We start from the raw sequence: 24,235 nt of genomic DNA on the forward strand, positions 1-24,235 counted from the left end.
GGGATTGCCATGCAACGGATGCACTAGAGCTATAAGTGTATGAAAGCTCAACAAAAGAAACTAAGTGTGTGTGCATCCAACTCGCTTGCTCACGAAGACCTAGGGAATTTTGAGGAAGCCCATCATTGGAATATACAAGCCAAGTTCTATAATGAAAGATTCCCACTAGTATATGAAAGTGACAACATAGGAGACTCTCTATCATAAAGATCATGGTGCTACTTTGAAGCACAAGTGTGGTAAAAGGATAGTAGCATTGTCCCTTCTCTCTTTTTCTCACATTTTTTGTGCCTATTCTCTTTTTTTTATGGCCTCCCCTTTTATTTTTAGTCCGGAGTATCATTCCGACTTGTGGGGGAATCATAGTCTCCATCATCCTTTCCTCACTGGGACAATGCTCTAACAATGATGATCATCACACTTTTATTTACTTACAACTCAAGAATTACAACTCGATACTTAGAACAAAATATGACTCTATATGAATGCCTCCGGCGGTGTACCGGGATGTGCAATGACTCATGAGTGACATGTATGAAAGAATTATGAACGGTGGCTTTGCCAAAAATACAATGTCAACTACATGATCATGCAAAGCAATATGACAATGATGGAGCGTTTCATAATAAACGGAACGGTGGAAAGTTGCATGGCAATATATCTCGGAATGGCTATGGAAATGCCATAATAGGTAGGTATGGTGGCTGTTTTGAGGAAGGTATATGGTGGGTGTATGATACCGGCGAAAGGTGCGCGGTATTAGAGAGGCTAGCAATGGTGGAAGGGTGAGAGTGTGTATAATCCATGGACTCAACATTAGTCATAAAGAACTCACATACTTGTTGCAAAAATCTATTAGTTATCAAAACAAAGTATTACGCGCATGCTCCTAGGGGATAGATTGGTAGGAAAAGACCATCGCTCGTCCCCGACCGCCATTCATAAGGAAGACAATCAATAAATAAATCATGCTCCGACTTCATCACATAACGGTTCACCATACGTGCATGCTACGGGAATCACAAACTTTAACACAAGTACCTCTCAAATTCACAACTACTCAACCAGCATTACTCTAATATCACAATCTTCATATCTCAAAACAATCATAATGAATCAAACTTCTCATAGTATTCAATGCACTTTATATGTAAGTTTTTATTATATCCCTCTTGGATGCCCATCATATTAGGACTAAATTCATAACCAAAGCAAATTACCATGCTGTTCTAAAGACTCTCAAAATAATATAAGTGAAGCATGAGAGTTCATATATTTCTTCAAAATAAAACTACCGCCGTGCTCTAAAAGATATAAGTGAAGCACTAGAGCAAACGGCAAACTACTCCGAAAGATATAAGTGAAGATCAATGAGTAGTCGAATAATTATGCAACTATGTGAAGACTCTCTAACATTTAAGAATTTCAGATATTGTTATTTTATTCAAACAGCAAGAAAAACAAAATAAAATAAAATGACGCTCCAAGAAAAACACATATCATGTGGTGAATAAAAATATAGCTCCAAGTAAAGTTACCGATGAATGAAGACAAAAGAGGGGATGCCATCCGGGGCATCACCAAGCTTAGTCTCTTGGTTGTCCTTGAATATTACCTTGGGGTGCCTTGGGCATCCCCAAGCTTAGGCTCTTGCCACTCTTTATTCCATAGTCCGTCGAATCTTTACCCAAAACTTGAAAACTTCACAACACAAAACTTAACAGAAAACTCGTAAGCTCTGTTAGTATAAGAAAATAAATCACCACTTAGGTACTGTTGTGAACTCATTCATTATTTCTATTGGTGTTAAACTTACTGTATTCCAACTTCTCTATGGTTTATAAACTCTTTTACTAGCCATAGATTCATCAAAATAAGCAAACAACACACTAAAAACAGAATCTGTCAAAAACAGAACAGTCTGTAGTAATCTGTATCAAACGTATACTTCTGGAACTCCAAAAGTTCTACCAAAATAGGACGACCTAGATAATTTGTTTATTGATCTGCTGCAATTGGAATCAGTATTTTATCACGTTCTGGTGATTTTTAACAATTGTTTTTGTGAACAGAAAGTTTCGGGAATTTTCAGCAAGATCAAATAACTATCATCCAGGAAGATCCTATTGGTTTAACTTGGCACAAACACTAATTAAAACATAAAACCACATCTAAACAGAAGCTAGATGGATTATTTATTACTAAACAGAACTAAAAATCAAGAAACAAAAATAAAGTTGGGTTGCCTCCCAACAAGCGCTATCGTTTAATGCCCCTAGCTCGGCATGATGATTTCAATGATGCTCACATAAAAGATAAGAATTGAAACATAAATAGAGCATCATGAAGAATATGACTAGCACATTTAAGTCTAACCCACTTCCTATGCATAGGGATTTTGTGAGCAAACAACTTATGGGAACAATAATCAACTAGCATAGGAAGGCAAAACAAGCACACCTTCAAAACTTTAAGCACATAGAGAGGAAACTTGATATTATTGCAATTCCTACAAGCATATATTCCTCCCTCATAATAATTTTCAGTAGAATAATGAATGAATTCAACAATATAACCATCACATAAAGCATTCTTTTCATGATCTACATGCATATAATTTTTATTACTCTCCACATAAGCAATTTGTTTTCTCATGAATAGTAGTGGGAGCAAACTCAACAAAATAACTATCATGTGAAGCATAATCCAATTGAAAATTAAAATCACGATGACAAGTTTCATGGATATCATTACTCTTTATAGCATAAATTTCATCACAATAATCATCATAGATAGGAGGCATGCTATCATCATAATATATTTTCTCATCCAAACTTGGGGGACTAAAAATATCATCTTCATCAAACATAGCTTCCCCAAGCTTGTGGCTTTGCATATCACTAGCATCATGGATATTCAAGGAATTCATACTAACAACATTGCAATCATGCTCATCATTCACATATTTTATGCCAAACATTCTATGTAATTCTTCTTCTAGCAATTGAGCACAATTATCGGAATCCTTATTTTCATGAAAGACATTAAAAAGATGAAGCATATGAGGCACCCTTAATTCCATTTTTTTGTAGTTTTCTTTTATAAACTAAACTAGTGATAAAACAAGAAACTAAAAGATTAGATTGCAAGATCTAAAGATATACCTTCAAGCACTCACCTCCCCGGCAACGGCGCCAGAAAAGAGCTTGATGTCTACTACACAACCTTATTCTTGTAGACATTGGTGGGCCTCCAAGTGCAGAGGTTTGTAGGACAGTAGCAAATTTCCCTCAAGTGGATGACCTATGGTTTATCAATCCGTGGGAGGCGTAGGATGAAGATGGTCTCTCTCAAACAACCCTGCAACCAAATAACAAAGAGTCTCTTGTGTCCCCAACACACCCAATACAATGGTAAATTGTATAGGTGCACTAGTTCGGTGAAGAGATGATGATACAAGTGCAATATGGATGATAGACATAGGTTTTTGTAATCTGAAAATATAAAAACATCAAGGTAACTAATGATAAAAGTGAGCACAAACGATATTGCAATGCTAGGAAACAAGGCCTAGGGTTCATACTTTCACTAGTGCAAGTTCTCTCAACAATAATAACATAATTGGATCATATAACTATCCCTCAACATGCAACAAAGAGTCACTTCCAAAGTCACTAATAGCGGAGAACAAACGAAGAGATTATGGTAGGGTACGAAACCACCTCAAAGTTATTCTTTCCGATCAATCCATTGGGCTATTCCTATAAGTGTCACAAATAGCCCTAGAGTTCGTAGTAAAATAACACCTTAAGACACACATCAACCAAAACCCTAATGCCACCTAGATACTCCAATGTCACCTCAAGTATCCGTGGGTATGATTATACGATATGCATCACACAATCTCAGATTCATCTATTCAACCAACACAAAGTACTTCAAAGAGTGCCCCAAAGTTTCTACCGGAGAGTCATGACGAAAACGCGTGCCAACCCCTATGCATAGGTTCATGGGCGGAACCCGCAAGTTGATCACCAAAACATACATCAAGTGAATCACGTGATATCCCATTGTCACCACAGATATGCACGGCAAGACATACATCAAGTGTTCTCAGATCCTTAAAGACTCAATCCGATAAGGTAACTTCAAAGCGAAAACTCAATCCATTACAACAGAATAGAGGGGGGAAATATCATAAGATCCAACTATAATAGCAAAGCTCACGATACATCAAGATCGTACCACCTCAAGAACACGAGAGAGAGAGAGAGATCAAACACATAGCTACTGGTACATACCCTCAGCCCCGAGGGTGAACTACTCCCTCCTCGTGATGGAGATCGCCGGGATGATGTAGATGGCCACCGGTGAGGGATGCCCCCTCCGGCAGGGTGCCGGAACAGGGTCCCGATTGTTTTTTGGTGGCTACAGAGGCTTGTGGCGGTAGAACTCCCGGTCTATTCTGCTCTTGATGTTTTTAGGGTATATGGATATATATAGGCGAAAGAAGTCGGTCAGGGGAGCCACGACGGGCCCACGAGGGGGGTGGGCGCGCCCCCTGCCTCGTGCCTTCCTCGTTGCTTCCCTTACGTACACTCCAAGTCTTTTGGATTGCTTCCGTTCCAAAAATAACTCTCCCGGAGGTTTCATTCCGTTTGGACTCCGTTTGATATTCCTTTTCTTCGAAACACTGAAACAAGGGGGAAAAGAGGAACTGGCAATGGGCTCTGGGTTAATAGGTTAGTCCCAAAATAATATAAAAGTGTAAAATAAAGCCCATAAACATCCAAAACAGATGATATAATAGCATGGAACAATCAAAAATTATAGATACATTGGAGACGTACAGAGACCGTGCGTGTGTATATATGCATGTGAGAGAAATAGTGTTTTTCAACTGAGATTAGTGAAAAGAGTGGTACATAGTAGTCAGAAAGAGAGAGAGAGAGAGAGATAGAGAGAGCATGTGCGTGAGACTCCCCGACACCCCGAAAGAGATTGTGAGCATGTGTGAAAGAGAAATGCCGATGCATATAAAGTGTGTGCACTTATGCGGTAGATAGAGAGATGTATAGCGCGTTTGTGAGAACGGGCCGAGGCATAGTGCATCTACGTGTAAAAGGCGGTTCTACGCATTAAATTGAAATATAAATGGCATTATTATTTTTGGATGAGATCATGAATTTTGCAAATAGCGTATGGACGAAAATCGGTCTATCAGACACCCATACTCTATTGAATTCTAGCATGTGCATGTGTTTATTTCATATTATCGATCCATAGAGTGAGAGCGGTTTGAAATACAGGCAATGGATGCTTTTGCAATTCATATATAAACATTAATTAGTGCACTCCATGTTGTTAGTGTGAAGCACTTTATATATTTGTCACTTGCATGGATACATTCCAAATTTCTAGCTACGAAATAGAATACATGTCGAATTCAACATAAAGGGGGTTTTGAAGATTCGAATTCATAGGAAGTGCATTCATCTATTTGAACCCGAGATAATGGCATTTGTAAATTAGATGTAAAAGGGGGCATCAATCTTTGTTGTGTGTTTGAACATGCTATATATATTCATACGCATGTCTAACTTTTTTTTGCAACCAAGGAGATTATATCTGGAACCATGCATGAACTGAGGTAAGTTGCATATTTTTTAATATATACTCGTGTACAATGTATATTCAAATGTACCACCTCCATTCCAAAATAATCTTAGCTTTAGGATTTTCAAGAGTAAAGATTTGTGAAGTTTGACAAATCTTGAATGTTCAATTCAAGAGAACCGAAAACGTTAATGCTTCTGCTCCCAAATATTGAACGAAGAGCCAAATAGGCCTCTGGTCACCCGAAACCGCGTGAGACTAATGTTTGGTGGTAGGAAATTAATGTCCTGACTCTGGCCTGTGTAGCCTATTGACCCGGTGTCCAAAGGTCTAAACCGGGGTAGGTTTGTAACTTCACCAAAACGCCAGTCTCAACCACCTCCGAGAGGCATTCATACGCCGTGGGCGCCTAAACACCCATGCGCTCGGCTGAATTCTATCCCGCCCACATTTGGGACACCTGAGATTACTGTCCTACCCCCAACCCGCAATATGTCCGAAATTTTAGATGGCGGCAAAGTTTGTAACTTTCCCCAAATTTCAAACAAGCGCGTCCCAAACCGAAACATTGTACCCCCTTAGTTCCCCGTCTCCCTCCGTTTCCCCATTCATACTCCGTGGGCGCCAAAACACCCTCTCCACCAGCCGCGAAACCCCAGCCTCCTCCGTCCTCCACCCCATAGCGTCCAATCCACCGCTGCCCTCCTCCATCACGCCGGAGCCGGTACCCCGACGTCGTCGTCCAACGCAACCGCAACCGCAATGCCCTCAAGGACTTAGCAGCTGAAGCTGAGGTAGAGCTGCCTCCACGACGCCGACGCCGACGTGCGCCATACCAGAACTACTCTGACCATGCCGTCCTGCACCTCACTGCTGCCGCTCCACTGTTGCAACCGTCCACCGCACCGGAGATGTTCCCGCTACACCGTCGTTCGCCGCCTCGGATCTGCTTCCCCGCCGTCGACAGATGGCCACCGCACCACACTCAACAACTTGGCCATGGGTTCGACCAAGGCTGCACCGTCCTACAAAACTTCTCGTTTCCAGCGAACCACAAGAAGATCGTTGGAAAAACAGAAGGAGGACACAGCACTGCCAGCAGAAAGAGGTACTCCTCTTCCCTTATTCATGCAAACCTTACGTCTCTGCTCACACCGTATTCATCCCACGAAAGAAACTAGTTGAGCGCTTCTTACTGCATCTTCTTCGTGATACTAAATGCACAAGGTGTTGGAAATATGCCCTACAGGCAATAATAAATTGGTTATTATTATATTTCCTTGTTCATGATAATCGTTTATTATCCATGCTAAAATTGTATTGATAGGAAACTCAGATACATGTGTGGATACATAGACAACACCATGTCCCTAGTAAGCCTCTAGTTGACTAGCTCGTTGATCAATAGATGGTTACGGTTTCCTGACCATGGACATTGGATGTCGTTGATAACGGGATCACATCATTAGGAGAATGATGTGATGGACAAGACCCAATCCTAAGCATAGCACAAAAGATCGTGTAGTTCGTTTGCTAAAGCTTTTCCAATGTCAAGTATCATTTCCTTAGACCATGAGATCGTGCAACTCCCGGATACCGTAGGAGTGCTTTGGGTGTACCAAACGTCACAACGTAACTGGGTGACTATAAAGGTGCACTACGGGTATCTCCAAAAGTGTCTGTTGGGTTGGCACGGATCGAGACTGGGATTTGTCACTCCGTATGACGGAGAGGTATCTCTGGGCCCACTCGGTAATGCATCATCATAATGAGCTCAATGTGACTAAGGAGTTAGCCACGGGATCATGCATTACGGTACGAGTAAAGTGACTTGCCGGTAACGAGATTGAACAAGGTATTGGGATACCGACGATCGAATCTCGGGCAAGTAACGTACCGATTGACAAAGGGAATTGTATACGGGATTGATTGAATCGTCGACATCGTGGTTCATCCGATGAGATCATCGTGGAACATGTGGGAGCCAACATGGGTATCCAGATCCCGCTGTTGGTTATTGACCGGAGAGGCGTCTCGGTCATGTCTCCATGTCTCCCGAACCCGTAGGGTCTACACACTTAAGGTTCGGTGACGCTAGGGTTGTAGAGATATTAGTATGCGGAAACCCGAAAGTTGTTCGGAGTCCCGGATGAGATCTCGGACGTCACGAGGAGTTCCGGAATGGTCCGGAGGTGAAGAATTATATATAGGAAGTCAAGTTTCGGCCACCGGGAAAGTTTCGGGGGTCACCGGTATTGTACCGGGACCACCGGAAGGGTCCCGGGGGTCCACCGGGTGGGGCCACCTATCCCGGAGGGCCCCATGGGCTGAAGTGGGAAGGGAACCAGCCCCTAGTGGGCTGAGGCGCCCCCCATGGGCCTCCCCCTGCGCCTAGGGTTGGAAACCCTAGGGGTGGGGGCGCCCCACCTGACTTGGGGGGCAAGTTTCCCCCCTGGCCGCGGCCCCCCTTGTAGATGGGATCCAGGGCCGGCGCCCCCCCAGGGGGCCTATATATAGTGGGGGAAGGGAGGGCAGCAGCAACACAGCCCCTGGCGCCTCCCTCTCCCCCTGCAACACCTCTCCCTCTCGCAGACGCTTGGCGAAGCCCTGCCGAGATCCCCGCTACTTCCACCACCACACCGTCGTGCTGCTGGATCTCCATCAACCTCTCCTTCCCCCTTGCTGGATCAAGAAGGAGGAGACGTCGCTGCTCCGTACGTGTGTTGAACGCGGAGGTGCCGTCCGTTCGGCACTCGGTCATCGGTGATTTGGATCACGACGAGTACGACTCCATCAACCCCGTTCACTTGAACGCTTCCGCTCGCGATCTACAAGGGTATGTAGATGCACTCCTTTCCCCTCGTTGCTAGTATACTCCATAGATGGATCTTGGTGATGCGTAGGAAATTTTAAAATTCTGCTACGATCCCCAACAGTGGCATCATGAGCCAGGCCTATGCGTAGTTACTATGCACGAGTAGAACACAAAGCAGTTGTGGGCGTAGATGTTGCCAATTCTTCTTGCCGCTACTAGTCTTATCTTGTTTCGGCGGTATTGTGGGATGAAGCGGCCCGGACCGACCTTACACGTACACTTACGTGAGACAGGTTCCACCGACTGACATGCACTAGTTGCATAAGGTGGCTAGCGGGTGTCTGTCTCTCCCACTTTAGTCGGATCGGATTCGATGAAAAGGGTCCTTATGAAGGGTAAATAGAAATTGGCATATCACGTTGTGGCTTTTGCGTAGGTAAGAAACGTTCTTGCTAGAATCCCATAGCAGCCACGTAAAACATGCAACAACAATTAGAGGACGTCTAACTTGTTTCTGCAGGGTATGCTATGTGATGTGATATGGCCAAAAGGATGTGATGAATGATATATGTGATGTATGAGATTGATCATGTTCTTGTAATAGGAATCACGACTTGCATGTCGATGAGTATGACAACCGGCAGGAGCCATAGGAGTTGTCTTAATTTATTGTATGACCTGCGTGTCAATGAAAACGCCATGTAATTACTTTACTTTATTGCTAACCGTTAGCCATAGTAGTAGAAGTAATAGTTGGTGAGACAACTTCATGAAGACACAATGATGGAGATCATGATGATGGAGATCATGGTGTCATGCCGGTGACGAAGGTGATCATGCCGCGCCTCGAAGATGGAGATCAAAGGTGCAGGATGATATTGGCCATATCACATCTCTTTATGATTTGCATGTGATGTTTATCATGTTTACATCTTATTTGCTTAGAACGACGGTAGCATAAATAAGATGATCCCTCACTAAAATTTCAAGAGACGTGTTCCCCCTAACTGTGCACCGTTGCGAAGGTTCGTTGTTTCGAAGCACCACGTGATGATCGGGTGTGATAGATTCTAACGTTCGAATACAACGGGTGTTGACGAGCCTAGCATGTACAGACATGGCCTCGGAACACATGCGAAACACTTAGGTTGACTTGATGAGCCTAGCATGTACAGACATGGCCTCGGAACACAAGAGACCGAAAGGTCGAACATGAGTCGTATAGCAGATACGATCAACATGGAGATGTTCACCGATGATGACTAGTCCGTCTCACGTGATGATCGGACACGGCCTAGTTTGACTCGGATCATGTATCACTTAGATGACTAGAGGGATGTCTATCTAAGTGGGAGTTCATTAATCAGATGAACTTCATTATCATGAACATAGTCAAAAGGTCTTTGCAAATTATGTCATAGCTTACGCTTTAGCTCTACTGTTTAAGATATGTTCCTAGAGAAAATTTAGTTGAAAGTTGATAGTAGCAATTATGCGGACTGGGTCCGTAAACTGAGGATTGTCCTCATTGCTGCACAGAAGGCTTATGTCATTAATGCAGCGCTCGGTATGCTGAACCTCAGCGTCGTCTGTAGATGTTGCGGAACATCTGACATACACGTTTTGATGACTACGTGATAGTTCAGTGCGTAATGCTAACGGTTTAGAATTGTGGCACCAAAGATGGTTTTGAAACGTCGCAGAACATATGAGATGTTCCGAAGACTGAAATTGGGATTTCAGACTAGTGCCCACGTCAAGAGGTATGAGACCTCTGACAAGTTTCTTAAGCCTACAAACTAAGGGAGAAAAGCTCAATCGTTGAGCATGTGCTCAGATTGTCTGAGTACTGCAATCACTTGAATCGAGTGGGAGTTAATCTTCGAGATGAGATAGTGATGGTTCTCCATAGTCACTGCCACCAAGCTATTAGAGCTTCGTGATGAACTATAACATATCAGGGATAGATGATGACCCTTGAGCAACTCGCGATGTTTGACACCGCGAAAGTAGAAATCAAGAAGGAGCATCAATTGTTGATGGTTAGTAAAACCACTAGTTTCTAGAAGGGCAAGGGCAAGAAGGGATACTTCATGAAACATCAAATCATTTGCTGCTCTAGCGAAGAATCCCAAGGTTAAACCCAAACCCGAGACTAAGTGCTCCTGTAATGAGGGGAACGGTCACTGAAGCAGAACTACCCTAGATACTTGGTAGATGAGAAGGCAGGCAAGGTCGACAGAAGTATATTGGATATACATTAAATGAATGTGTACTTTACTAGTACTCCTTGCAGCACCAGGGTATACCGGTTCGGTTGCTAAGTGTTAGTAACTCGAAATAAAAGCTGCGGAATAAACGGAGACTAGCTAAAGGTGAGATGACGATATGTGTTGGAAGTGTTTCCAAGGTTGATGTGATCAAGCATCGCATGCTCCCTCTACCATCGAGATTTGGTGTTTGCGTTGAGCATGATTGGATTATGTTTATCGCAATACGGTTATTCATTTAAGGAGAATAATGGTTACTCTGTTTACTTGAATAATACCTTCAATGGTCTTGCACCTAAATTGAATCTCGATTGCAGTGATACACATGTTCGTGCCAAAAGATATGAAATAGTAATGATAGTTCCACATACTTGTGGCACTGCCATTTGAGTCATATTGGTATAGAACGCATGAAGAAGCTCCATGTAGATGGATCTTTGGACTCACTCGTTTTTGAAAAGATTGAGACATGCGAACCATGTCTATTGGTATATATGCATGAAGAAACTCCATGCAGATGGATCGTTTGGACTCACTTGATTTTGAATCACTTGAGACATGCAAATCATACCACATGGGCAAGATGACTGAAAGGCCTCGTTTTCAGTAAGATGGAACAAGAGAGCAACTTGTTGGAAATAATACATTTGATGTGTGCAGTCCAATGAGTGCTGAGGCACGCAGTGGATATCGATATGTTCGTACTTCACAGATGATTTGAGTAGATGCTGAGAATATTTACTTGATGAAACACAAGTCTGAATTATTGAAAGGTTCAAGTAATTTCAGAGTGAAGTTGAAGATCGTCATGACAAGAGGATAAAATGTCTATGATATGATCATAGAGATATCTGAGTAACGAGTTTGGCACACAATTAAGACATTGTGGAAAGTGTTTCACAATTAATACCGCCTGGAACACCACAGTGTGATGGTGTGTCCGGACATCATAACTGCACCCTATTGGATATGGTGCATACCATGATGTCTCTTATCAAATTACAACTATCGTTTATGGGTTAGGCATTAGAGATAACCGCATTCACTTTAAAAGGGGCACCACACAATTCCGTTGAGACGACACCGTTTAGAGAAACCTAAGTTGTCGTTTCTTAAAAGTTTGGGGCTGCGACGCTTATGTGAAAAAGTTTCAGGCTGATAAGCTCGAACCCAAAGCGGATAAATGCATCTTCATAGAATACCCAAAATAGTTGGGTATACCTCCTATTTCAGATCTGGAAGCAAAAGTAGTTGCTTCTAGAGACAGGTCCTTTCTCAAGGAAAAGTTTCTCTCAAAAGAATTGAGTGGGAGGATGGTAGAGACTTGATGAGGTTATTGAACTGTCACTTCAACTAGTGTGTAGCAGGGCACAGAAGTTGTTCCTATGGCACCTACACCAATTGAACTGGAAGCTTATGATAGTGATCATGAAACTTCGGATCAAGTCACTACCAAACCTCGTAGGTCGACAAGGATATGTACTACTCCTGAGTGGTACGGTAATCCTGTCTTAGATATCATGTTGTTAGACAATACTGAACCTACGAGCTATGGAGAAGCAATGGTGAGCCCATATTCTGACAAATGGTTATAAGCCATGAAATCCGAGATAGGATCCATGTATCAGAACAAAGCATGGACTTTGGTGAACTTGCCCGATGATCGGCAAGCCATTGAGATAAATGGATCTTTAAGAAGAAGACGGACATGGACGGTAATGTTACCGTCTATGAAGCTCGACTTGTGGCAAAGAGTATTTTCACAAGTTCAAGGAGTTGACTACGATGAGATTTTCTCATCCGTAGCGATGCTTAAGTCCGTCGGAATCATGTTAGCATTAGCTGCATTTATGAAATCTGGCAGATGGATGTCAAAACAAGTTTCCTTACCGGTTTTCGTAAGGAAAGGTTGTATGTGATACAATCAGAAAGGTTTTGTCGATCCTAAGGATGCTAAAAGGTATGCTAGCTCCAGCGATCCTTCCATGGACTAGAGCAAGCATCTCGGAGTCAGAATATACGCTTTGATGGAGTGATCAAAGTTTTTGGGTTTATACAAAGTTTGATAGAAACTTGTATTTACAATAAAGTGAGTGGAGCGCTACAACATTTCTGATAAGTATATGTGAATGACATATTGTTGATCCGAAATGATGTAAAATTTCTGGAAAGCATAAAGGGTTGTTTGAAAGGAGTTTTTCAAAGGAAGACCTCGATAAAGCTGCTTACATATTGGGCATCAAGATCTATAGAGATAGATCAAGACGCCTGATGATACTTTCAAAGAACGCACACCTTGACATGATTTTGAAAGAGTTCAAAATAGATCAGCAAAGAAGGAGTTCTTGGCTGTGTTACAAGGTGTGAGTATTGAGTAAGACTCAAGACCTGACCACAGCAGAAGACAGAGAAAGGACGAAGGTCGTCCCCTATGCTTTAGACGTAGGCTCTACAGTATGCTATGTTGTGTACCGCACATGAAGTGTGCCTTGCCATGAGTTGGTCAAGGGATACAATAGTGATCCGGGAATGGATCACTTGACAGCGGTCGAACTTATCCTTAGTATCTAGTGGACTAAGGAATTTTCTCGATTATGGAGGTGAAAAGGAGTTCGTCGTAAAGGGTTACGTCGATGCGAACTTTGACACTAATCCGGATGACTCTGAGTAGTAAACGAGATTCGAATAGTAGAGCAGTTATTTGAAATGGCTCCAAGTAGCGCGTGGTAGCATCCACAAGATGACATAGATAAAGCACACACGGATCTGAAAGGTTCAGACCCGTTGACTAATAACCTCTCTCACAAGCATAACATGATCAAACCAGAACTCATTGAGTGTTAACCACATAATGATGTGAACTAGATTGTTGACTCTAGTAAACTCTTTGGATGTTGGTCACATGGTGATGTGACCTGTGAGTGTTAATCACATGGTGATGTGAACTAGATTATTGACTCTAGTGCAAGTGGGAGACTTTTGGAAATATGCCCTAGAGGCAGTAATAAATTGGTTATTATTATATTTCCTTGTTCATGATAATCGTTTATTATCCATGCTAAAATTGTATTGATAGGAAACTCAGATACATGTGTGGATACATAGACAACACCATGTCCCTAGTAAGCCTCTAGTTGACTAGCTCGTTGATCAATAGATGGTTACGGTTTCCTGACCATGGACATTGGATGCCGTTGATAATGGGATCACATCATTAGGAGAATGATGTGATGGACAAGACCCAATCCTAAGCATAGCACAAAAGATCGTGTAGTTCATTTGCTAAAGCTTTTCCAATGTCAAGTATCATTTCCTTAGACCATGAGATCGTGCAACTCCCGGATACCGTAGGAGTGCTTTGGGTGTACCAAACGTCACAACGTAACTGGGTGACTATAAAGGTGCACTACGGGTATCTCCAAAAGTGTCTGTTGGGTTGGCACGGATCGAGACTGGGATTTGTCACTCCGTATGACGGAGAGGTATCTCTGGGCCCACTCGGTAATGCATCATCATAATGAGCTCAATGTGACTAAGGAGTTAGCCACGGGATCATGCATTACGGTATGAGTAAAGTGACTTGCCGGTAACGAGATTGAATAAGGTATTGGGATACCGACGATCGAATCTCGGGCAAGTAACGTACCGATTGACAAAGGGAATTGTATACGGGATTGATTGAATCCTCGACATTGTGGTTCATCCGATGAGATCATCGTGGAACATGTGGGAGCCAACATGGGTATCCAGATCCCGCTGTTGGTTATTGACCGGAGAGGCATCTCGGTCATGTCTCCATGTCTCCCGAACCCGTAGGGTCTACACACTTAAGGTTCGGTGATGCTAGGGTTGTAGAGATATTAGTATGCGGAAACCCGAAAGTTGTTCGGAGTCCCGAATGAGATCCCGGACGTCACGAGGAGTTTCGGAATGGTCCGGAGGTGAAGAATTATATATAGGAAGTCAAGTTTCGGCCACCGGGAAAGTTTCGGGGGTCACCGGTATTGTACCGGGACCACCGGAAGGGTCCCGGGGGTCCACCGGGTGGGGCCACCTATCCCGGAGGGCCCCATGGGCTGCGGTGGGAAGGGAACCAGCCCCTAGTGGGCTGGGGCGCCCCCCATGGGCCTCCCCCTGCGTCTAGGGTTGGAAACCCTAGGGGTGGGGGGCGCCCCACCTGACTTGGGGGCCAAGTTTCCCCCTGGCCGCCGCCCCCCCTTGTAGATGGGATCCAGAGCCGGTGCCCCCCCAGGGGGCCTATATATAGTGGGGGAAGGGAGAGCAGTAGCAACATAGCCCCTGGCGCCTCCCTCTCCCCCTGCAACACCTCTCCCTCTCGCAGAAGCTTGGCGAAGCCCTGCCGAGATCCCCGCTACTTCCACCACCACGCCGTTGTGCTGCTGGATCTCCATCAACCTCTCCTTCCCCCTTGCTGGATCAAGAAGGAGGAGACATCGCTGCTCCGTACGTGTGTTGAACGCGGAGGTGCCATCCGTTCGGCACTCGGTCATCGGTGATTTGGATCACGACGAGTACGACTCCATCTACCCCGTTCACTTGAACTCTTCCGCTCGCGATCTACAAGGGTATGTAGATGCACTCCTTTCCCCTCGTTGCTAGTATACTCCATAGATGGATCTTGGTGATGCATAGGAAATTTTAAAATTCTGCTACGATCCCCAACACAAGGTTTCCTCCCTTTACTATTTCACCTTTCTAGAGGTCAGTAGCCCGCCTGGATTTCAATTCAGGGTCAGTCGAACCGCAATTAAAAGAAGCTGCACCTGCTTAGGCGCGCGGAGCACCTAGTCCGCCTGTTCGCCGGGGAAGCGGTGCATCGGTGTCTATCATAGGGGTGTGGGGCGCAGGAGCTTCTTGCGCCCTATCTGGAGGTCGGCGGGGCTTGAATGGATGGCCGAGGGCGGTGCCAAGCACGGCGGTGCAGTGAGGTCGAGGGGAGGGCGCAGGCAGGGGACTGGGCCGGTGGTCGCTGCTGTTTCGAGGAAGATCGTCAACACTGACTGACTGGAGGTAGATGAAGGCGATCTGCCCGTTCTTTGTACATCGCACGGTGCAGAAAAAATGGACTGACCTATTTGTTTTCAGTCGAATGTTATTTTCATATAATCCTGTAGTAATTTAGTGTCCCATGCATGTTGTAGAGCTATCATATGTCTCCCGTCATTTATTTCTCACCGACCTTCTATCTGCTACCTTTACACTGTACTAATTGTGCACACACTTCACCCATACTCACACTATTGTTTTTTATGCATGGGTATTTCAGACTCTGACGTAGTGTTGATGAATGCTGAAAAGAAAAGACAGAAGTCGCTCCAGTGTAATTCGAAGATAAGCACTAAGCTTTTCAGCGCTCTAAAGGATGCAGTGTCAGAGTTGGAGACAGTAAACGTAGCTCTGCAGTTGATGATCTCAATTGCCACACACAACCATCCCAGGTGCTTGCTTTAATTTCGCGCTGTCAAATGTGGTTGCATGTTGCATATGGTGTCTAGCTTGTATTGCTTCCAATTTGGTTAAATTGCATCTGCTTACTTTACACATTATACCTTTGATAATGACATGCCTTCCTGTTTTTGATACATACTACATATGTCTATTAACCATGTTCGTACATCAAACTAATGCTCTTTTGTATCCCTCGTCAATCACTTATGATGAGACAGTCACCCGAGTGGGTTACTGTGAGACGCCATACTCGTTTAAAGAGTGCAGTGTCATCCTCCCCACATGATTCTCAAGAAACAGCAAGGCTAAATGAAGATAGTCAATGTAGCTCTCTAGTTGATGACCGCAATTCCCCCACACCACCATCACAGGTGCTTGCTCTAACTTCGCAGTGTGATATGTGGTTGCATGTTGCATACGGTGTCTAGCTTGTAATGCTTCTAATTAGGGTATATTGCATCTGCTTAGTTTACACATTATACCTGTGAATATGACATGCCTTCCTATTTTTGGTACACACTACATCTATGTGGTAACCTTGTTCTTACATGAAACTACCTCTCTTCTGTATCCTGCATCAATCACTTACGATGAGTCACCTTTATTCGTTGCATATTGCATATTATTTCTAGCCTGTTGCCATGTATTGCTTCTAATTTGGTCAAATACACTTGTTAGGGCACCCTTTTAATTTGGCAGAGTGATATTGGTTTCATCTTCCATATGGTTTCTAGCTTGCATTGATTCTAACAAGTTCAAGCACCTTGTGCTTAGTTTACACTTTATACATCATACATGTCAATATGTCACGCCGTCCTGTTTTTCATACATATTCCATCCTCCTATCATGCGGCTGCCTTACATGAAAGGAGTGTTCGTCAGTATCATGCATCAATGAGTTCTAAAGAGCAAATTTTATTCCTTTTTCTTGTGGGTTTGACTTAACAAGGCAAAATCAAGAAAGAGGAAGGAAAAGAGTAAGGAAGGTGATGATGGTGGTCCTCTGCAGCAACGTAAACGGGGCATCTGTATCGATTCTCCTTGTACTGATAGTGCATTACAAGGTCCAAGTCTCCGCTCCCCTACTCCACCATCCAAGGTGCTTGCTCTAACTTGGCAGTGTGATATCTGGTTGCATGTTGCATATGGTGTCTAGCTTGTATTGCTCCTAATTAGTGTAAACTGCATCTGCTTAGCTTACACATGATACGTGTGAATATGACACGCTTTCCTGTTTTTGGTACATACTACATCTGTCTATCACACCATGTTCTTACATGAAACTACTCTTCTTGTGTATCCTGCATCAGTCACTTATGATGGAACACCTTTAAGTTGGCAGTGTGATATTGGTTTACGTCTTGAATATGATTTCTAGCATGTATTGCTTCTAGTTTGATGAACGCCACCTATGACGAGACAGTTTTAACTTGGCAGAGTGATATTGATTGCACCTTTCATATGGTGTCTAGTTTGTAGTGCTTCTAATTTGTTGAAGTGCCTTCTGCTTAGTTACCATATCATAGGTGTGAATATGTCAAGCCGTCCATTTTTTCATACATATTCTATCCTCGTATCATGACTTTGCCTTTCATCAGAGTAGTGTTCATCAGTATCATGCATCAATGAGTTCTGAAGAGCAAATTTTATTCTGTTTTCTTGTGGGTTTGACTTGACAAGGAAAAATCAAGAAAGAGGGAGGAAAAGAGTAAGGAAGGCGATGATGGTGGTCCTCTGCAGCAACGTAAACGGAGCATCTGTACCGATTCTCCTTGTACTAATAGTGCATTACAAGGTCCAAGTCTCCGCTCCCCTACTCCACCATCCAAGGTGCTTGCTCTAACTTGGCAGGGTGATATCTGGTTGCATGTTGCATATGGTGTCTAGCTTGTGTTGCTCCTAATTGGTGTAAACTTCATCTGCTTAGCTTACACATGATACGTGTGAATATGACACGCTTTCCTGTTTTTGGTCCATACTATATCTGTCTATCACACCATGTTCTTACATGAAACTACTCTTCTTGTGTATCCTGCATCAGTCACTTATGATGGAACACCTTTAAGTTGGCAGTGTGATATTGGTTTACGTCTTGAATATGATTTCTAGCATGTATTGCTTCTAGTTTGATGAACGCCACCTATGACGAGACAGTTTTAACTTGGTAGAGTGATATTGATTGCACCTTTCATATGGTGTCTAGTTTGCAGTGCTTCTAATTTGTTGAAGTGCCTTCTGCTTAGTTACCACATCATAGGTGTGAATATGTCAAGCCGTCCATTTTTTCGTACATATTCCATCCTCGTATCATGACTTTGCCTTTCATCAGAGTAGTGTTCGCAAGTATCATGCATCAATGAGTTCTGAAGAGCAAATTTGATTCCGTTTTCTTGTGGGTTTGACTTGACAAGGCAAAATCAAGAAGGAGGAAGGAAAAGAGTAAGGAAGGCGATGATGGTGGTCCTCTGCAGCAACGTAAACGGAGCACCTATACCGATTCTCCTAGTACTGATAGTGCATTACAAGGTCCAAGTCTCCGCTCCCCTACTCCACCATCCAAGGTGCTTGCTCTAACTTGGCAGTGTGATATCTGGTTGCATGTTGCATATGGTGTCTATCTTGTATTGCTCCTAATTAGTGTAAACTACATCTGCTTAGCTTACACATGACACGTGTGAATATGACACGCTTTCCTGTTTTTGGTACATACTATATTTGTCTATCACACCATGTTCTTACATGAAACTACTCTTCTTGTGTATCCTGCATCAGTCACTTATGATGGAACACCTTTAAGTTGGCAGTGTGATATTGGTTTACGTCTTGAATATGATTTATAGCATGTATTGCTTCTAGTTTGATGAACGCCACCTATGACGAGACAGTTTTAACTTGGCAGAGTGATATTGATAGCACCTTTCATATGGTGTCTAGTTTGCAGTGCTTCTAATTTGTTGAAGTGCCTTCTGCCTAGTTACCACATCATAGGTGTGAATATGTCAAGCCGTCCATTTTTTCGTATATATTCCATCCTCGTATCATGACTTTGCCTTTCATCAGAGTAGTGTTCGTCAGTATCATGCATCAATGAGTTCTGAAGAGCAAATTTTATTCCTTTTTCTTGTGGGTTTGACTTGACAAGGCAAAATCAAGAAAGAGGAAGGAAAAGAGTAAGGAAGGCGATGATGGTGGTCCTCTGCAGCAACGTAAACGGAGCATCTGTACCGATTCTCCTTTTACTGATAGTGCATTACAAGGTCCAAGTCTCCGCTCCCCTACTCCACCATCCAAGGTGCTTGCTCTAACTTGGCAGTGTGATATCTGGTTGCATGTTGCATATGGTGTCTAGCTTGTATTGCTCCTAATTAGTGTAAACTGCATCTGCTTAGCTTACACATGATACGTGTGAATATGACACGCTTTCCTGTTTTTGGTACATACTATATCTGTCTATCACACCATGTTCTTACATGAAACTACTCTTCTTGTGTATCCTGCATCAGTCACTTATGATGGAACACCTTTAAGTTGGCAGTGTGATATTGGTTTACGTCTTGAATATGATTTCTAGCATGTATTGCTTCTAGTTTGATGAACGTCGCCTATGACGAGACAGTTTTAACTTGGCAGAGTGATATTGATTGCACCTTTCATATGGTGTCTAGTTTGAAGTGCTTCTAATTTGTTGAAGTGCCTTCTGCTTAGGTACCACATCATAGGTGTGAATATGTCAAGCCGTCCATTTTTTCGTACATATTCCATCCTCGTATCATGACTTTGCCTTTCATCAGAGTAGTGTTCGTCAGTATCATGCATCAGTGAGTTCTGAAGAGCGAATTATATTCCTTTTTCTTGTCGGTTTGACCTCACAATGCAAAATCAATAAAGCTGAAGGAAATTGGCATGGCATTGGATGATGGTGGTCCTTCCGAGCAACTGAAACAGAGGTTCTCTACAGATTCTACTCCGCCATCCTCCCAAGAAGATTCGCAAGACAACGCAAGGCTAGACAGTCAACGTAGCTGTGTAGATGATGAGCACATCTCCCCTGCTCCACCATCACAGGTGCTTGCTCTAACTTGGCACTATTATATGTGGTTGCATGTTGCGTATGATGTCTAGCTTGTATTGCTTCTAAATTTGTTGAATTGCATCTGCTTACTTTACACATAATGCCTGTGAATATGACACGTGTTCCTGTTTCTAGAACATACGTGTACATGATGAGCACATCTCCCCTACTCCACCATCACAGGTGCTTGCTCTAACTTGGCACTATTATATGTGGTTGCATGCTGCGTATGATGTCTTACTTGTATTGCTTCTAACTTTGTTGAATTGCATCTGCTTACTTTACACATAATGCCTATGAATATGACATGTGTTCCTGTTTCTAGAACATACGTGTACATGATGAGCACATCTCCCCTACTCCACCATCACAGGTGCTTGCTCTAACTAGGAACTGTTATATGTGGTTGCGTCTTCCGTATGATGTCTAGTTTGTATTGCTTCTGATTATGTTGAATTGCATCTGCGTAGCTTACAACTTATACCTGCAACGATCACTTACCCATAAGACACATTTAACTTGGGACTATGATGTAGGTTGCATCTTGCATTGTCTTCTAGCTTGTACTGCTTCTAATTTCTTGAAATGGCACTTATGACGAGACACTTTTTACCTGATAGAGTGATATTGGTTGCATGTTCATATGGTGCCTAGCTTTCATTTCTTCTAATTTTGTTGAAATGCCTTCCGCTTACTGTTTTTTCATACATATTCCATCCTCCTATCGTACGTGTGAATATGAAACGCTGTCTTTTTTTGTATATATTCCATCCTCCTATCATGCGCTTGCCTTACATCAAAGTAGTGTTCGTCTGTATCATGCATCAACCAGTTATGCAGAGCTAATTTTATTCATCTTCTTGTGGTTTTGACTTCATAAGGCAATATCAGAAAATAGGAAGGAAAAGAGTAAGTTAGGGGATGTTGGTGGTCCTCCGCACCGACGCAGACAGAGACTCTCTAGATTTGCCACTGCTACTGCTAATGAAGTTGAAGTCCCAAGTCTACATGATGAGTTCATCTCCCGTACTCCACCATCGCAGGTGCTTGCTCTAAGTTGACACTGGGATAATTGGTTTCATGTTGCATATGTTGTCTAGCCTGTATTTCTTCTATTTTGATTAAATTGCACCTGCTGAGTTCATACGTTATACATGTGCATATGACATGGCGTTCTGTGTCTAGAATACACTGCATCTATCTATCATACCATGTTCTTACATCAAAGTACTGCTGTTGTGTATCCCGCATCAGTCACTCATGATTGGACACTTTTAACATGGTAGTTTGATAGTGGTTGCATGTTGCATTGATTTCTACGTTGTACTGCTTCTAATTTTTTGAATTGCCACTTATGACAAGACACTTTTAACTTGGTAGAGTAATATTGGTTGCATCTTTCATATGGTGTCTAGCTTGCATTACTTCTATTTTCTTGAAAATCCTTCTGCTTAGTTTACACGTCGTAGCTGTGAATATGTCATGCCGTCCTGTTTTTCTTACATATTCCATCCTCATAACGTTGTCTTACATCGTAGTATTGCTTGTCTGTATCATGCATCAATGAGTTCTGAAGAGCGATTTTATTCTTTTGTGTTGTGGGTACGGCTTGACATGGCAAAGTCAGAAAAGAGCAAGGAAAATAATATAGTCGGGAGTGGTGTTACTCGTCGGGTGAAACGGAAAAGGATCTGCCGTCCAGATTCTGCTGGTACTTATAGTGCAGTAGAAGGTCCAAGTCCACCGGCTAAATCTACAAACACAGTATCACCTGCTCCACCAGCTGCAGCATCCGCTTCAACTGTACCAGCATCTCAACGAGTTACTCGTTCGCTTGCTCTGGAACTGGCCAGCTCCCAAGCTGCCTTCACACCTAACACTACTTCCGAAGCACTGCTGACACAACAGGACTTGGCAAGATCAGATGAACCTCATGAGCATCAACACCAAGACGGTACCTGACCGGGTCAAGTTGCAGTTGCATGCTCCTTTATATGTACTCTCACAGTTTGATGTACACTAACACTTTCCATATTTGTTGTTGAACTAGCACCACGACGCAAGCGAAAACAGACATCAGGGATATAATGCTTGACAGATTAACAAAATCTAAAGGAGGAAGAATGGAGATCCATTTTGAGGCAGGTTTAAAAAGGTCACGTGATGCTACAGAGTCAGCGAAGTTAGTATCAGAGGCAGTCATTGCCGTTAGGTGTCATGCATGTATTCTCCCAACGTGGATCCAGTACAGGAATGAGAAAGACAATACCCGGTTTAACACCTTCCTTGACCATTTATCTGTAAGTAATGTTATTCAATGCAATTAGTAATATTGTCTTGCTCTGTCCCATACTTTCTAGCTTCCTCCTAATAAGACTCACATTCTTTTTTCAACAGATGAGGTTCAAGTTGGATCCGAAAGATGATGCAACTAAACAAGCATGCACTCATGTTTTTCAGTCTGCTCTGCGACAGTATCGGTACCACCTTAGAAAATCTCACTTTGAGGGCAAGGCTAACAATGAAATCGCCCAAACATCTCCAGTGGAATATATTACAGATGAAGACTGGACAGCCCTCGTTAAACACTGGTCTGATCCAAAGTATTAGGTAGGCTATATGTATTTGATCAGACCACATATTGAACTTGTATTTATTTATGTGCCTTACAAGTGTATCTTCTTCTAGGCTAACTGTTTGAAGAACAAGACCAACCGTTCTAAAGTGAAATTCCAACAGACAACAGGATCTCATAGCTATATTGCTGCTACTTCCTTCTTTTTTCTGTGCCATATTATCGTATCTATATTGACTTGTTTCAAATACAGAGGAAAGCCTGTGCGGACCAAAAAGAACCTGAACCGAATGCAGTGCAAATCATCAAGGATTGCCACACCAGCAAGATGAAGGGCATGAGCACGCCAGTTCAAGCCGCTGTTGTAAGTCCTTACTTCTCCTGCCTTTGAACTGATTGGTACTGTGATGTGTTCATTTAACTACTTGGTTTGTAGCCAATGTCAGTTACTCTGTTCACTTATATACACAGTTGTCTTAACGTATCATTTCACCTTACATGGTTTAAAAGAGATGAAGGATATTCTTTTGGACTTGATCTGTATTCTAGTTGTTATGTTCACGTGCGCACACAATGATAAAATAGCCTGTTTGTTTTATATCTGTTTTGCCCATGATATGAATGATGTCATACTATGTTCATCCTACTTTAAACCATGTCTCTTTATCCTTAGATGTCAATGAATGTGAGGAAATAGACAATACAGTAGGCATGCTACATGGACATATGTTCCGAAAGTGATTTTATTATGTAGTTGGCACTACAATACATGCTAATGTATTACAGTAGTTCACCAAAATAAGTTATGTATAAACATGTAACCTACTTTGTTTGTTTGTCTCATTAGTAACTTATCTGGTACACTAATCTACAAGTTCAAACTTTCAGGAAGCTATGGAACAAATGATTGAACAGCCACAACCACCTGAACGTGACGATGCTACCACACGCACAATGTCACCTCTTGCTGCAGTGCGTCAGTATCTCTCCACTAACATTGCAAAAAGCACCTTCCTGCGTAATTCTGGGTTGGTTGTCAAGGTAACCTCGTCCAAATCGCCTACTGAACAAAATCTTCCTGCTAGACAGAGTGATATATCTGTGCTCCAAACACAAGTCCAATCCCTAATGGACGTCGTTTTGGAAACAAGAATAGTGCTTGACAAATGTCGTCAAGATATGAATGGTTTTGAAACCAGACTATCAGACATTCGCTTCGTTGTTCAAGAGCAATGGCGGAAAAAGGTGAAGATTGTGCTGCTCCATCAGATTCTACAGCCTGAAACATTAGCACTCAGGTCAAATGATATGTGCTTCTATACATCTGATGGTGCTTTTATCTGTAAGGACTGTAAACTTTATGCCAACAGGCCTTTTGTTGTATGGTTGGAATTTATTTTTTTGTGATACAACATTTA

The sequence above is a fragment of the Triticum aestivum genome, chromosome 5D, assembly GCF_018294505.1.
Source record: "Triticum aestivum cultivar Chinese Spring chromosome 5D, IWGSC CS RefSeq v2.1, whole genome shotgun sequence".
Lineage (NCBI taxonomy): Eukaryota > Viridiplantae > Streptophyta > Magnoliopsida > Poales > Poaceae > Triticum > Triticum aestivum.